Source organism: Sciurus carolinensis, chromosome 1 (genome assembly GCF_902686445.1).
Source record: "Sciurus carolinensis chromosome 1, mSciCar1.2, whole genome shotgun sequence".
Taxonomy (NCBI): Eukaryota; Metazoa; Chordata; class Mammalia; order Rodentia; family Sciuridae; genus Sciurus; species Sciurus carolinensis.
In genome coordinates this window covers 115,581,118-115,598,489 of record NC_062213.1, presented here as the reverse complement: position 1 = coordinate 115,598,489, position 17,372 = coordinate 115,581,118, and positions in this window count along the sequence as shown.

The window sequence follows — 17,372 nt, the reverse complement described above, 5'->3', positions numbered from 1 at the left end:
TTTATTTCTTGTGCTATGGGAGTCCTGTTAAGGAAGTCTGATCCTAAGCCAACAAGGTGAAGATTTGGACCTACTTTTTCTTCTATAAGATGCAGGGTCTCTGGTCTGATTTCAAGGTCCTTGATCCATTGTGAGTTGATTTTTGTGAAGGGTGAGAGATAGGGGTTTAATTTCATTCTGTTGCATATGGATTTCCAGTTTTCCCAGCACCATTTGTTGAAGAGGCTATCTTTTCTCCATTGCATATTTTTGGCCCCTTTGTCTAGTATGAGAAAATTGTATTTAGTTGGGTTTGTGTCCGTATCCTCTATTCTGTACCATTGATCTACCTGTCTCTTTTGGTGCCAATACCATGCTGTTTTTGTTACTATTGCTTTGTAGTATAGTTGAAGTTCTGGTATTGCGATACCCCCTGTTTCATTCTTCCTGCTAAGGATTGTTTTAGCTATTCTGGGTTTCTTATTCTTCCAGATGAATTTCATGATTGCTTGCTCTATTTCTGTAAGGTACGTCATTGGGATTTTAATTGAAATTGCATTGAATCTGTATAGCACTTTCCGTAGTATGGCCATTTTGACAATATTAATTCTGCCTATCCAAGATCATGGGAAATCTTTCCATCTTCTAAGGTCTTCCTCAATTTCTTTCTTCAATGTTTTGCAGTTTTCATTGTAGAGAACTTTTACCTCTTTGGTTAGATTGATTCCCAAGTATTTTATTTTTTTTGAGGCTATTGCAAATGGGGTTGTTTTCCTCATTTCCCTTTCAACTGTTTCGTCACTTGCATATAAAAATGATGTAGATTTATGCGTGTTGATTTTATAGCCTGCTGTTTTGCTGAATTCATTGATGAAGTCTAGAAGATTCATGGAGGAGGTTTTCGGATCCTGTAAATATAGAATCATGTCATCCGCAAATAGTGACAGCTTAAGTTCCTCTTTTCCTATTTGTATCCCTTTAATTTCGTTGGTCTGCCTAATTGCTCTGGCTAGAGTTTCGAGGACAATGTTGAATAGAAGTGATGAAAGAGGACATCCCTGTCTTGTTCCGGTTTTAAAGGGAATGCTTTCAGTTTTTCTCCATTAAGAATGATGTTGGCCATGGGCTTAGCATAAATAGCCTTTACAATATTCAGGTATGTTCCTACTATCCCTATTTTTTCTAGTGTTTTGAGCATGAAGCGGTGTTGTATTTTGTCAAATGCTTTTTCTGCATCAATTGTTATAACCATATGATTCTTCTCCTTAAGTCTATTGACATGATGGATTACATTTATTGATTTACGGATGTTAAACCATCCTTGCATTCCAGGGATGAACCCCACTTGATCGTGGTGCATGATTTTCTTAATATGTTTTTGGATACGGTTTGCCAATATTTTGTTAAGGATCTTTGCATCTATATTCATCAAGGATATTGGACTAAAATGTTCTTTCCTTGATGTGTCTTTTCCTGGTTTGGGTATGAGGGTGATATTAGCTTCATAGAATGAGTTCAGTAGGGTACTCTCCTTTTCTATTTCCTGGAATACTTTGAGAAGTATTGAAATGAGTTCTTCTTTGAAGGTCTTGTAGAACTCGGCTGAGAATCCATCTGGTCCTGGGCTTTTCTTGGATGGTAGATTTTTAATGGCTTCTTCTATTTCATTGCTTGATCTTGATCTGTTTAAATTGTGTATGTCCTCCTGGTTCAGTTTGGGAGGAGCATATGTCTCTAGAAATTTGTCAATGCCTTCAGTAGTTTCTATTTATTGGAATACAGATTTTCAAAGTAGCTTCTCATTATGTTCTGTATCTCAGTGGTGTCTGTCATGATATTTCCTGTTTGATCATGTATTTTAGTAATTTGAATTTTCCCTCTCTTTCTCTTTGATAGTGTGGCTAAGGGTTTGTCTATTTTGTTTACTTTCTCAAAAAGAACCAACTTTTTGTTTTGTCAATTTTTTGAATTGTTTCTTTTGTTTCAATTTCATTGATTTCAGTTCTGATTTTAATTATTTCCTGTCTTCTACTACTTTTGCTATTATTCTGTTCTTCTTTTTCTAGGGCTTTGAGCTGTAATGTTAGGTCATTTAGTTGTTGACTTTTCATTCTTTTCTGGAATGCGCTCCATGCAATGAATTTTCCTCTTAGCACCGCTTTCATAGTGTCCCAGAGATTTTGACATTTTGTATCATCATTCTCATTGACTTCTAAGAATTTTTTATCTCCTCCCTGATGTTTTTTGTTATCCATGTTTCATTCAATAGCATATTATTTAGTCTCCAGGTGTTGGAGGAATTTCTGTTTTTTATTTTGTCATTGATTTCTATTCCCAGTCGATTATGATCTGATAGAACACAAGGCAGTATCTCTATTTTTTTGCATTTCCTAAGGGCTGCTTTGTGGCATGATATATGGTCTATTTTCAAGAAGGTTCCAAGTGCTGCTGAGAAGAAAGTGAATCCACTCATTGATGGATGGACTATTCTATATATGTCTATTAAGTCTAGGTTATTGATTGTGTTCTTGAGATCTATGGTTTCTTTGGTTGGATTTTGTTTGAAAGATCTATCTAGTGGTGACAGCGGTGCATTAAAGTCACCCAGAATCATTGTGTTGTGGTCTATGTGATTCCTGAAATTGAGAAGGATTTGTTTGATGTACAGGGATGCACCATTGTTTGGGGTATAAATATTTACTATTGTTATGTCTTCCTGATTTATGGTTCCCTTAGGCAGTATGAAATGTCCTTTGTTTTTCCTTCTGACTAACTTTGGTTTGAAGTCCACTTTATCTGATATAAGGATGGAAACCCCCACTTTTTTAGTGAGTCCATTTGCATGGTAGGTTTTTTAGCATCCATCCTTTCACCTTTAGTCTGTAGATGTCTTTTTCTATGAGATGAGTCTCTTGCAGGCAGTGTATTGTTGGGTCTTTCTTTTTAATCCATTCTGCCAGTCTATGTCTTTTGATTGATGAGTTTAGGCCATTAACGTTCAGGGTTATTATTGAGATATGATTTGTATTCCCAGTCATTTGGCTTATTTTTGGTTTTTAAGTTGGCTTGGTTTCTCCTTTGAGTGGTTTTTCTCTAAGGAAGTTCCTCCCTTTGCTGACCTCCATTGTTGTTTTTCATTTCCTCCTCATGGAATATTTTGTTGAGAACATTCTGTAGTGCAGGCTTTCTATTTGTAAATTCTTTTAACTTTGTTTATCATGGAAGGAAGGATTTTATTTCATCTTCAAATCTGAAGGTTAGTTTTGCTGGGTAGAGGATTCTTGGTTGGCAACCATGTTCTTTCAGAGCTTGAAATATGTTGCTCCAGGCCCTTCTAGCTTTTAGAGTCTGGGTTGAGAAGTTGGCTACTATCCATATTGGTCTTCCCTTATATGTAATCTGATGCTTTTCTCTCGTGGTCTTCAAAATCCTATCTTTATTTTGAATGTTAGGCATTTTCATTATAATGTGCCTTGGTGTGGATCTGTTGTGGTTTTGTGCATTTGGTGTTCTGAAAGCCTCTTGTATTTGATTTTCCATTTCATTCTTCGGTTTAGGAAATTTTCTGATATTATTTCATTGAATAGGTTGTTCATTCCTTTGGTTCGCATCTCTGTGCCTTCCTCAATTCCAATAATTCTTAAATTTGGTCTTTTCATGATGTCCCATAGTTCTTGGAGATTCTGTTCATGATTTCTTACCATCTTCTCTGTTTGGTCCACTTTCTTTTCAAGATTAAATATTTTGTCTTCATTGTCTGAGTTTCTGTCTTCCAAGTGGTCTAGTCTTTTGGTGATGCTTTCAATTGAGCTTTTATATTTGGTTTATTGTTTCCTTCATTTCAAGGATTTCTGTTTGGTTTTTTTTTTTTTGAGAATCTCTATTTCTTTGTTGACATGATCTTTTGCTTCCTGCAGGTCCTCTTTCAGCTTATTGGTATTATCATTCATTGCCTGCATTTGCTCTCTTATCTCATCCTTTGCATCACAAATCATCTTAATTATGTATAATCTGAAGTCCTTTTCTGACATTTCTTCTAACATACTATCATTGGATTCTATTAATATAGAATCTAGATTTGTTTGGGTCATTTTCTTCCCTTGTTTTTTCATGTTGTTCATGTATCTTCCCCTCTAGCAGTGCAAATCTGGGGTATTACAGATTTCCCCCTAAGGCTTATAGTGGCCCTATAGGTTTCCAAAACCCTTTCTTTAGTGGGAGATCAATATTAGCAGTGCCCAAATCAGACACTATGTAATCCTAGACCAAATAGCCCCTATGGGGACAATAACAAAATTTTCATAGTAAACAGAATGAGTTCAAATATTATCTTTGGTAAAACAAACAGGTTTGCAATAATGTCTGCAGTTTCTAATGGAGGACAAGGAGGATGCAGAGGGATGTAGAATGTGACTGTTAATGGGATAAGAAAAGAATATACAGAAGTTCTAGATAATAGAAAGGGTAGAGTGTAATCAAAACAAATTGGATGTTAGCATGCATAAAAGGGAGAAAGAGACTCTGAGGGAACAGGTAAACAAAAGGAAAAGAGAGCAAGAAAAGTAAAGAAAATAAAACCAAATTTTTTCAATAAGGAGAAAGAAGAAAATCTACAGTATAACAGTCATATAGTAATGAAATCTCCCAGTGTTCAGTAGCCTGATGCATGAGAGGTCCCTGACAATGAGCTTCAAGCCTCCAGCGGGCATCTCAGGATGGGTTTTGCCCACCTAAAGATTGGAGCTACGGCTTCCAGGATTATCCAAGATGGCCGCTCTGGCTTCGAAATGTGTTGGCAAATGGGGAGCTGCAGCTCAGGGGTGGACGTGGTCAGCTGGAAGTCCTGGAGGCGGGATGGGGTTGGTCCGGTAGGGGTCCTGGAGTTCTGGTGTGTTTGGCGTGGTTGTGGGATCCTAGATGCCGGGTGCAGTCAGTCTGGGGTCCCAGTGATAGGACGCAGTCTGTTAGTCTGGGGTCCTGGAGGCAGGGAGTTGTCAGTCGAGGTGAGGGCTCCAGAGGCAGGGAGTGATCAGTCAGGCTGAGGGATCCTGGAGATGGCGCTCAGTCAGTCCGGCCAGGGGTTCTATGGGGCCTGGCTGTTGTCTCAAAATGGTGGCAACCACGTGTAATCAAACCTGCAGGTCATGTCACAGTGAACTTCCAGGCAACAGCAGGCAGCTGGTGCTCCACTGGCGGTCGACAATCAGTTTGCTAACTATTGTTGGACGATCGGGAGGTGAACCTCGTGCTTTGGGTGATGGATAGGTGTAAAGCAGGCGATAGACAGGTGAGAGGCAGGCAAATGGTGGATGATAGATGCCCGACAGTGAGCAATCAAGAAACAGATATCCTCTGCTTGAAACCGGAGTTACGGAGCGACAAGGAACATCTTGGATCTCCCTTATTTCTGTCTTTATCTTTTCTGAGTACAGTTATTTATTCTGTCAGTCTCCCCAGGGGCTTAGTTTGATGGGATACTGTTATAGAAAGAATTGCTCTACCCCAGTGATGAATATCCCCTTGCCAAATGGGGAATCCTGTACGATCAGAGAGACTATTAAAAGAGAGATTATTTCTGTCCTCAGATCATAAATTACAATCAATAATATACTTTTGATAGAGGAGTAGATTATAGATGAAATTAGGAGAGAAATTAAAAAAAATGAAAACAAATGAGAATAGTGATACAACATATCAAAACCTCTGGGACAATATGAAGACAGTTCTAAAAGGACACTTTATAGCAAAGTGTTCCTACATTAAAAAATATAGAAAAATACAAAATAAATAAACTTAACTAACACCCCAAGACCTTGGAAAAAGAAGAGCAAACAAATTCTAAAATAAGTAGAAAACTGGAAATAGTTTGTATAAGAGACTAAATTAATGAAAGCAGTATGGATATTGTTTAAAAGATGAGACATGCAAGCACCATGCAGCTATCCCACTCCTTGCTATCTATCCAAAAGATCTACAATCAGTATGCTATAATGATACAGGCATGATTCACAATAGCCAAGTCTTAGAACCAGCCCTGATGCCTGTCAATGAATAAATGAATAAAGAAAATGTGGTAAATATTCACACATTGAAGTTTTATTCAATCATGAAGAAGAATGAAATTATCTAACTTGTTGATAAGTGGATGGAACTAGAAAACATCATGCCAAGTCAAACCCAGAAAGTCAAGGGTCAAATGTTTTCTCTTATATGTGGAAGTGAGAGCATATTAAGGTAAAAGGGTGAGGAAGGGAATACTATGAAATTAGAAATCAGAGGAGTAGAAGAAGAAGATTGAGAGGGAGGCAAGAGGGATGGGAAAAGGGAGAAATGATGGATTGAAGTTGACTAGATCATTTTATGTACACAGTGAATTTCACCTTCATGTATATTTATAATGCACTAATTTAAGTGTGTGTGTGTGTGTGTGTGTGAAATTCCAGTAGAGTAGAGGAAAGGGAACAGGGGAGTGATAAAAGGGGAGAAAGAGGAAATTCTGAGGACTGAATTGGAGCAAATTATATTCCATACTTGTATTATTATGTCAAAATGAACTCCAATATTATGTATAACTATCATATACTAATAAATATATGTGTGAAGCAACTCGACACAATTACAGGATAAAACATAAATATATGTCCATTGTAAAGTATTTGAACACACTTCTATAGAAATTAATGTATTAGACCAAAGCAATTACAAAGGAAATGTGAATTGGTTCTATGGGATAGATAAAACTGATACTGATCCAGTGGAATTTGGGATCAGACTGTGTTCCATGGAGTTGAAGAATGAGCCCCATGAATACCAAGGTTAAAAAGCAAGTAAGTTTTATTTAAGAAAGTAATAGAGAACATATTCCTCTGGAGAAGAGGGGGCATTCGACTGGAAAGTTCATGAGAGGGGTGGACTTATCTTCTTATAGCCCTCAGAACTTCTATCATTCGTCACTTTCTTCCCTTTCTTCCATATATATATATAGTCCCTAGGAGCACTGAGCATGGAGGTTAATCATTTGCAACCCCTTGTTCTATCTTTGATAAAGAGTTATCACCCTTTTGACCCTTATCATCCTTGCCTACACTGTCTGCATGACCTTCATCTACCTCTGAACACTTTTGCTTGCTGGTTAAGCACTTTGACACTGAGCTACATTGCCAGCCCTTAACATTCTTAATTTATAAACCTGTAGATGTGTGCATCACATTCTTAATAAATAGAAAATATAAATTTTAAGCAAAAACAGACATATATAAAAATGTATAATATCCCTAGCGATCAGGGAAATCGAGTCAAAACTACATGATATTCCATCTCAGTATGACAATCACCAAGAATACAATTAACAAAAAATGCTGGTGAGGATGTGGGGGGAAAATCAACATTAATTCTTTGTTGGAGAAAATTAATACAACGATGAAATTCCTAAAAAAGTAGGAATGGACCCTGCATATCAGTCAATTATCTCACTCCTTGGACTTTATCCAAAAAAATTAAAATTAACATACTATAGTGATACATGCATATCAGTGTTTATTGCTGCACAAGCCACAATAGCCAGTCAAGGTGCCCATCAATATATGAGTGAATAAAGACAATGTGGTACATATATCACAAAGGTGTTTAACTCAGTCATAAAGAAGAATAAAATTATCTGACTTGATATTGAATGTATGGAACTGGAGAACATCATGCTAAGCAAAGTAAATAAAACTAGGCAATTAAACAAACGGCTGAATGTTTTCTTTCATATGCAAAAGCTCAAGACAAAAATGTAATGAAAAAGGAATCTCATGAAAATCTAAGTGTCACAAATAGAATAGAGAAATTGGATGGAGAAGAAGGGAGAAAGGGAGTGGAAGGTGAGGTCCTAAGAAAAAAATCAAAAAATTATGTTATTTTCATGTATCTATATAACACAATGAATTCCACTTTAATGCATAATTATAATCTACTAATTAAAATAAAAGAAAAGGGAGACCAGTAGAAATGAGGAGGAGCTTCAGGGGAACAAGGAAGAAGCGGGGAAAGTGAAGATACCGGGAATTAAGATGGATAAAATTAAGCTGTGTGCATGCATAAATAAGTCACAATAGATTCCACTATCATGTATAGTTGCAATGCACCAATAAAAATATTTTAAAAGAAAGACTACAGAAATATTTGCCATTTGCACCTGTGTTCAGACTGGTATTTGATGAATTTAATTATTTATTTTTATGACAAAACATTAAAAATGAAAGAAAAGGAGAAAGAAGCAAGGAGGTAGAAAACTATGTGCATATATTATTAGGTGAAGTAGTTGTAATAGTTTTGGTAAGATTATAATTATGTTGAACAGTGATTTTGCAATTATTATCTTATTTCAATGCCATACACATTGTTTATATTTATTTTTTTGTTCCAAATATTAAATAATACTTTTTATGAAAAGGTATCAGCATCAATTAAGTTACACATATTTGCACATCTGCAGTTAGGTACCTTGAAATTAGAGCAAAGAAATTATAGTTTTAAAAAATGTTATGAATGTAAAAATGAGGTATGTTTGGAAAATAGGATATAGTCTCAATTTTAATAACCAAATTATACCTGTAGACCTTACTACTTCTATTAAAAAAATTCTAAAGCTGAATAAAGTGCACAGTAATTATGTGCATATTGTACGAACTACCGAAAGCTCAGTCCTTGTCCCTGATGCCAATTCAGAAAGGAGGACGTGGTTCTGAGAAAAAGAAAAAAGTACTTTTATTACTTTGCTAGTAAAGGTTAAGCACAGGGAACTCCTGTCCCTGAGGTTGGGATTCTGCCAATTCAGGAGACAGAGGTTTTTAAGGAAGTGATTCATTCCAGGAGTTTCCTGTAGGGCTTGTGATTCACTTGTTAATTTGGGAAACAGCCATTCCTTAGATCTTCTGATGCCATCCCTGAAGTCTGAATTATTTCATTCCGATGGTGGGTGTGTGCTCAAAGACAGATAACTCTCAACCTAGGATGGGGAAAAACGTATTCCTGACCTCTCCCCCAGATTATGGGGTTGGAGAGAAGAGGAAAAAAACTTATATCCATTTTAAAATAAACCTAAATGACAGAGCACCAAGGGCTATATTCAAAGCATGAGGTGGACCACTGTTTACACTTATTCAGTTGATACTGTAAGGAAAAATGCAGCTCAGCTGGGGACCTACGGTAGCTCTAGCCCTTCAGACAGAACTGGTGCTCCGTATGCCCAGTCTCAATTGTGGCTCAACAATAGCTCCCAGAAATCCACAACCCACACAGGACCTCATGCAAGAGACTTTATTATGCGGATAACTAGTGTGTCCACCCCGGGGCTGGAAAAGAAGGGAAAGAGAAAGATGGCGTGGGCGCTTCTCCCAGATATTGGAATCTCCTGGGCTGGAAGGAACCAATAGCAGAGGAGAATACTTGCAAGCTGACTGATGAACCAATAGCTAGCTAGCATGTTCAGACTGACAAGCTAGGATTTAACGTGGAAAGTAGGAAATGGCTGTAGGTAGGCCGGAAATTCCTGTAACATAAGAGGCGGGCAGAGCAACTTTCAGACTGGTAAGTTAGGTTGTGGTACAGCAGAAGGGGCAGGACATCAGCTTTGTATTACAGATACGACTTTGTTAGAATATTTTGTATGAGTCTACAAGGTTTAAAAGTGAAAGAATCAACATATTTTGCTTATAAAAAATCCCATATTAATCATGACACTATATTATTATAAGAACCCACTTGTTTAACTGAAGTGTAAATTTTCATCTAATTCTAGCAAAAACAGTATCAGCTATTTCTGCCTGTACATATTTACTTTTTGGAATTGGTTAATGTCCTCAGTATCTGTTGCCATAGTTAGGATGTATGTGTCTTCACAGAAACCTGTGTATTGAAATGGGAATTGCTTACAAAAGTAAAGAAAACAGGGATATGTTTGAACCAGACTTCAGCCACCAGACAGTACCACCTCTGGAAAAGCAATCAGACATACATTTTAAAGGAAGTACATAGAAATGTTCCAAGTAAATTCTTCTTTAAGAAACCCCCGTAAAGAGGTATTTATCTTTCATATATAATGTTTAGATGCTGTCTCGAATTCTCTGGACTCCTTGAAAACTACAAAATTTTACCTTTAGTATTTACTTAGCATTCATCATTGTTCATAACCATTCTATAATTCAGCCCTAACCTCTAATTTACCAAAATTCCTAACTAAATTGTAAACCTGTTTTTAATGTTTTTTCCTGAGGAAATTCACTTAGAACTCCAGAATTGGCATGAAGATTATTTTAAGCCAAAAGTGTTTGGAATTAAAAAGATGCAGAAAGAAGCCTTCTCAAAGGTTCCCTTATCTTACTAAAACAAGAAAATTCTGGGGAATGAGACTGTCATAAATTTCCTCTTAGGGGAAACTTTAACTCCCAGGTAAGAGAAGAAAGTAATTCTACCATAAATCCCCTTTCTAGGGGAATTTTATGGCCATGAAGCAAAGGGAAGGACACCTGCAAAAACAAGCATTGTCACAAACTTGATGTATGTGTTCTCTCCATAGAGGCCTTTCATCTCCTCTTCCTTTCCCCTACTAAGTTAGTTATATAAGCCTTGAACTTTAACCATTTGTTGAGCTACTGCTTCTGTAAGCTTCTACATGCATATGATGTTTTTTTCTCTTATCAATCTACCTTTTGTCAGTACAATGGCAGTTCCCCCAATCACTAAACCTTGGAGGGTAGAAAAGTTTTTTTCCTCCCCAATGTATCATGATGTTAATATTTTCTCATGTGTTTTTCTTTGCATTTCTACTTCCAGAGATTCAATTCATTATTCAATTACCATTCATTTTAAAGAAAAATTATTTTATTCCTCACATATATAGGGAATATCTCCTTAAATTTGAGTTTAGATTCGTAAACATACTTATACTTAACTTATTAATAATAATCTACATGTCAGAAAGATAAATGGAATTTATATTTTTCATCTAGTATTTTTTTCCAGTTTAAAAATTTCCTCTATCTAATATTCTTTCCCCTTTGTGGACTCTATGTATATATTATTGCACACATTCCAAAATATATATGTAGTTGCTACACAGTTCCTTCAGTTGTTATTTCCTAGGGTCTCATCCTTGCAGATAATGGTATAAAACAGAAATAAGACAGAGCTCTTATCTTGACAAAATGCACTACTTAATATTATTAGGTATGTATAGTAAAACATTCATTTCTAATAGAAAAATAGTAATGTGCCACCTTTTATGGTATTTGAGATAAAACAATAGTTCTGCTTACAGAAAAAGTCAGATTTTCTAAGAAGATAGAATCGAATTGGACCTTGAAAGATGAAGTCATTGTCAGAAGACTAGGAGACTAATTTTTCTCTATCACCAATGATATGAGTCTGACTCATGTGACAAGCTCAAGAAAGTCAGTTCAGTATAATTTAATGTATTTATCAGTACAATTACTTACTGCTTGCTCTCACCTATAGGACTAATAAGGCTTTGGAATAGCATCTTCTCAAATTTCTTTATTTCCAAGATCTGAGTAATATGTTTTACTTGGGTGATATTTTAAAAATACTGGAAGTAAATGTAATCCTGCTATGCTATATGACTGTACTATTATCATTTTAGAACATTATTGCCAAATTTAAGTTTTTATTGAAAATAATTATTGTGTATATGAGCCATATGTTATAGGATAATTTATTATGATTGAATCTAATTTATTTTCTTGAATTTACTTGTTTTATTTTAGGACATATTTTCATAGTGAAAAAGCAAAGAAGTTGAATTCAGGTACTGCTGACTAGTAAAGTTTGGAATTATTCTATTGGGATTGATCAGCCTTAGCAAAGTCATGATATAAAAATAGGAATTATATTGTTTTAAAATAATATTTGACACACTGTAAAGGAAAGATAAAATGACATGTAAAACAATCCATGGGAAGAAAATTGATTTTCTGAAACATAGAATTCATTAATCAATTACAAAATGTCTCTAAACATCTATGTGGGATACAGGTTTAACATAATAAGTACATGCAAATGAAATGCTTAAATAAATTAATACTTCCTGATTTGTTTTTTTTACAAAAATTTTAACCCTTTAAATGTGAAGTTACACAGTTATTTAAATTGTGCTACCTTTCATTTTGATACTGTATTATCAATTTTAACAAACATAGGAATTATGACTTCAAAACTGTGGTGCAGTATTTATTAGAAATATTTTCACCTACCATATTTTTAAATAAATATTTATGCATGTGTGTGCCATTCATATCTTCTTTAATATTTTGTTTCACATAATAAATCATTAGCACATAAGTCACACAAGATCTTTTTACTTCTTTTTGTACTTCTTCAGAGTGAGTTATTTCAGTCTTAAAGAAATTGTGTTTATTATTATTTAGCAAATATTACTTCCATATATCTCCTGCTGGGACATAAAATACTATGCTGATCCTCTGATTTTTAGAAAATGAGTTGTTAGCAAACTGGCATCCACACATTGAATAAATACACCTGTAGGATTTGACAAGCCTCTTATGCCTTAATGCATCATCTGCGTAATAATATGCTATGGCTGATATCTGACCAGAAAACATTCTAGAGGTGTGGACAGAAGATGTATATGAAAACCCAACCAATAATCTGGAATTTCTGCTAGAAGAAAAACTGCTTCATTTGCATGTATGTTGGTGGATATTTCTAAATATATTCAGATGCTACTTACTTATTAGTGTCAATTTTCAGGGATGCTGCAACTTTGCTTTTGAGTGCAAAAATCTGCTTTCAGCCAGTAGTGGTGGAGCAAACCTGTAATCCCAGGGGCTCCAGAGGAGGCCAAGGCAGGAGGATCACAAGTTCAAAGACAGCCCTCAACAACTTCGTAAGACCCTGTCTCTAAATAAAATATAAAAAGGGCTGGGGTTGTGCTCAGGGTTTGAGTGCCTCTGAGTTCAATACCCAATATAAAAAAAAAAAAATCTGCACATATAATGAATTACCTTTTATCCTCTTGCTCTGTTTTTGAGGGCAGTAGAAATATGCACCAAGTTTATCTGACAGATTTATTTTGCTTCTGTGTATTTGTGTTTGTGTGTGTGCTAGTAATATGCAATAAAACTAGTTTTAAAGCAATTATGGTTCTACACAACTCCATTGACTAGAAATTGGATGTTATCTACAATGGTTGCATTTCACCATATCACATTTCTCTACCTCCTTCTAGAACTAATGCTAGGTTAACTTTTCAATATATCACACTTTGACTCTTTATATTACTTAACTAGTAGGCATCCAAAAATTTTTCATTGTTTACATTTCTAAAAGTTACAGAAAGTGTTCTCTGTCTCATTCAGTTTTACCACTGCTTGCTACTTTTACCATTCCAGTGATCATACAGTAGATATAACTGTAGTTTTAATATACACATTTTATTTTGTACCAGGGGTGCTGTACCACTGAGCAACATCCCCATTTATTTTGAGACAGGGTCTGTTTAAATTCCTTAGGACCCTTCAAAATTTCTAGGACTGGCTTCAAAATTTTGATTCTCCTGCCTCAGCCTCCTGAGCTTCTGTGATAACAGAATTGTACCACCACACCTGGCAATATGCATTTCTTGATAAAGTTATAATTATGTATATTTACTTAAGTATATTTTTATATATTTAACATATATATATATAGTCAATTCATAGTATTCAAGGCTGTACATTTATAAATTCTTAGACTTCATAAAATTTCTTTGTAACCCCAAAATGAATACTCACAGTCATTCACAGAGCAGTGAAAAATTTGAATCTTCCAGTATGTATATTCCTAGGTAAAGAAAAACAAAATGACACTTGCTTTTTGTTTCCGATCTCATACAGTAAGCAAGTGTCTCTTTCACAGTCAATTGATTGCTATGATTTCTATTTTGATTGTTTAAATTTTTGCTAATGATTTTATTATTTATAATTTCATGAATGCATAGTACTGAGATGTTATTCAGTGTTACTAAGTGTTAGGAGGCTGTGAAGTAATATAACAATGAAAAAACATATTAATTAAAGTTCTTTTGTTCCACTTCAGTGTTATTGATAATGTTCTCCACAATTCCCTTAATGCAGATATAAAATTGCAGTAATTTTCTGGAGTAAATTGATAAATTAATTATTAAAAAATAGAAAAATTACTATTACTTTACATAGGGGCAGAAAATAGGAGAAGAGAAATTCAGTCACAAGAAGAAAAAACAGTACAAAAGAATAATACATTCTGATTGGAGTGAGATGAAATCTTAGAGTAGTGATTTGCACTTCTCTAATTGCTAGAGATGATGAACATTTTTTTCATATATTTGTTGATTGATTGTATATCTTCTTTTGTGAAGTGTCTGTTCAGTTCCTTAGTTCATTTATTGATTGGGTTATTTGGTTTTTTTGGTGTTAAGTTTTTTGAGTCCTTTATATATTCTAGAGATTAAGGCTTTATCTGATGTGCATGTGGTAAAGATTTTCTCCTAATCTGTTCCTAATCTCTCTTCACATTATGGATTGTTTCTTTTGCTGAGAAGAAGCTTTTTAGTACTCTAAGATTTCATCTCACTCCAATCAGAATGGCAATGATCAAGAATACAAGCAACAATAAATGTTGGCCAGGATGTGGGGAAAAAGGTACACTCATACATTGCATACATTGCTGGTGGGAATGCGATTTGGTGTGACCATTATGGAAAGCAGTATGGAGATTCCTCAGGAAACTCCATTTGACACATCTATCCCATTCCTCAGTTTATACCCAAAGGACTTAAAATCAGCATACTACAGTGATGCAGCCACATCAATGTTTATAGGAGCTCAATCATGACAGCTAAGCTATGGAACCAACCTAGGTGTTCTTTAACAGATGGATGGATAAAGAAACTGTGGTATAAATATATACATACAATTAAATATGACTCAGCTTTAAAGAAGAATGAAATTATGGCATTTGCTGGTACACGAATGGAGTTGGAGAATATCATACTAAGCAAAATAAGCCAAACCCCAAAATCAAAGGTTGAATGTTTTCTCTAATATGCGGAAGCTAATTCGCAATAAATGGGGATAGGGAAGAATAGTTACTTTAGATTAGGTAGAGGGGAGTGAAGGGAGGGGAAGAGGTACGGGGGAAGGAATGATAGTAGAGTTAGACAGACATTATTACCTTATGTACATACATGACAGCATGACCAATGTGATCCTACAATATGTATAATCAGAAAAATGAGAAATTATACTCCATTCATGTATGATTTATCAAAATGCATAAATGCATCCTATTGTCATGTATAACTAATTATAACAAATTTTTAAATTTTTAAATTAAAAAAGAATAATACAAAGATAAAAGAAGAAAAAATTGAAGAGTGGGGAATTTGAGGCAGTAGTAATTAGCATAAAGGGGGAGGGACTAAGAGGAAAAAGTATAAACCTGAACTAAGAAAACCAAAAGAGAATTATTCCAGTTGATGTTTTAAAACTGTAAAAGAAATTCAATCAAATGGGTTTTGGGTACAGTATTGAACACTAGGGGAACAACTATTCAATCAAAATGAAGAGCACTACATGTCTAAACAGAATTGACACTATAGCTATTTATGTTAACCATGCCAAGGTGGAGAAATCTTTTATTGAGTCTTCCTGGTTTGGATTTCATCAGGATGTGAGACCTTAAGAAAATGTCTATCACTCTATAGTTTTTGATCCTCCTATAGGTGTTGGGGTAAAGGAATTATTCCCCTGGTTGCTATGGATGTCTTATCAGCTTGTTCTTTTAGTCAGTCAAAGAACCTGCATGCTTGGCAGGTGCTGTGTTGCAACTGCTGGCTGTATCTATTGAATGCCAAAGCCCGGGATGCAGAACTCAGAGATGTCATGCTAACTGCTGTGGGATGCTGTGCTCTCCCTCCCCTCCATAGAGTCTTCTTTAAAGCAGCTCAGACTGTCTGCAAGCATAGAAGCTGTGATTTTGGGTTCTCAGTGAATGGTCCTTAGTGCAGAAATGTTCTTCCTGGACTGATAAAGATTGCTGAGGTATCCTCTCTGTGACTGAGAGTCAGTTGGACCACCTGTATCTGAGTTCTTACTACCCACAGTCATAAATTGTAGGTATCCACACCAACCTTTGCCTGAACTCCCAGGGAGGAGTGCTGGGGTCAGGACTAGCCCTATCCAGGAGTGATAAGCTGTTAGGACTGCTCCACCTCACTCCTGCCTGTAGTGAGGGGCAGGGGGTTTCAGTAACTTTGAGCCAGCCATGATTTCTCTACAAGTACCTTCTAGAGAGATGATTGAGGCAGTCCATTGCAGAATTATTCCCTCTGGCTTTGTTTGTTGCTGTCTTAATGTGGGAAGAAGCTGTGTTGATTTAAGTTCTTCCATGGAGGATGGCTAGCTGTGGACTCTACAATGTGGCTGCTATGCCCAGCACAGCTCTCAGTCCACAATTTGGGTTGGGCTCCTTGATCTTCTTCAATGTCTTTGCCATTCCTGTTGTATTATAATTTGGCCTGCTTTTCTTTCCAGCTGTTGCTAAGAAACTAAGTTTATGTGCTCTTCCTCTCCTTCCTTCTCTCTTTGTTGCTCCTTGCCCTTGATGCCACCCTGATCCACATTGAGGGTCAGGAACTCTGTCTTTATTTTCTGCTCCAGTAACCAAACTTCAAATCCCTCTAACTCTCAGACTATCCATTATTGTGTTTTAGAGTATAAACTCTGTCACCCATTTCTCTAGTCAGTTGTTCTCTCTCTGTTCTTTTCTGGGCTGTGGAAGTATTGGTGATTGCTGCATAGGTCTGCTCTTGTCATCTTGAAACATTAATATGTATTTTAAATCATGTACTATTTAGATTTTCTAGTTTTTCAGCTCCATAAAATGAAATGATATGGTAATAACTTTTTTAAAAATTATGATTTGTTTAACATTATATTTCAAGGACTCAGCCATGTTATTAGTATACTTGGGTTCATTCACTTCCACTGCTAGGTTATACATTGTTATGTTAATATATCACAACTTTTGATATACTTTATTTACTTCAACCTGTTTCATTTAAAAACAATTCTGCAATAAATATATTATCTGGATCATATATGCATGAGTTTCTCCAATGGACAGCCATGAGAGTCAACTTTATCATTGACCCTCAACTTTCAATAATGCCAAACAGCTTCTCAAAATATTGTACAATTTAGACTTCAATAGTGGGAAAAATTTCTGCATCCTCACATTATCTTATATTTTTGAACTTCTTAGTTTTGGGCTATCTACCATTAAGTAGTATTTTATTGTACTTTATTTTTATATTCCTGCTCCTTGCTTAGTTTTATAGCTTCCCCTATGTA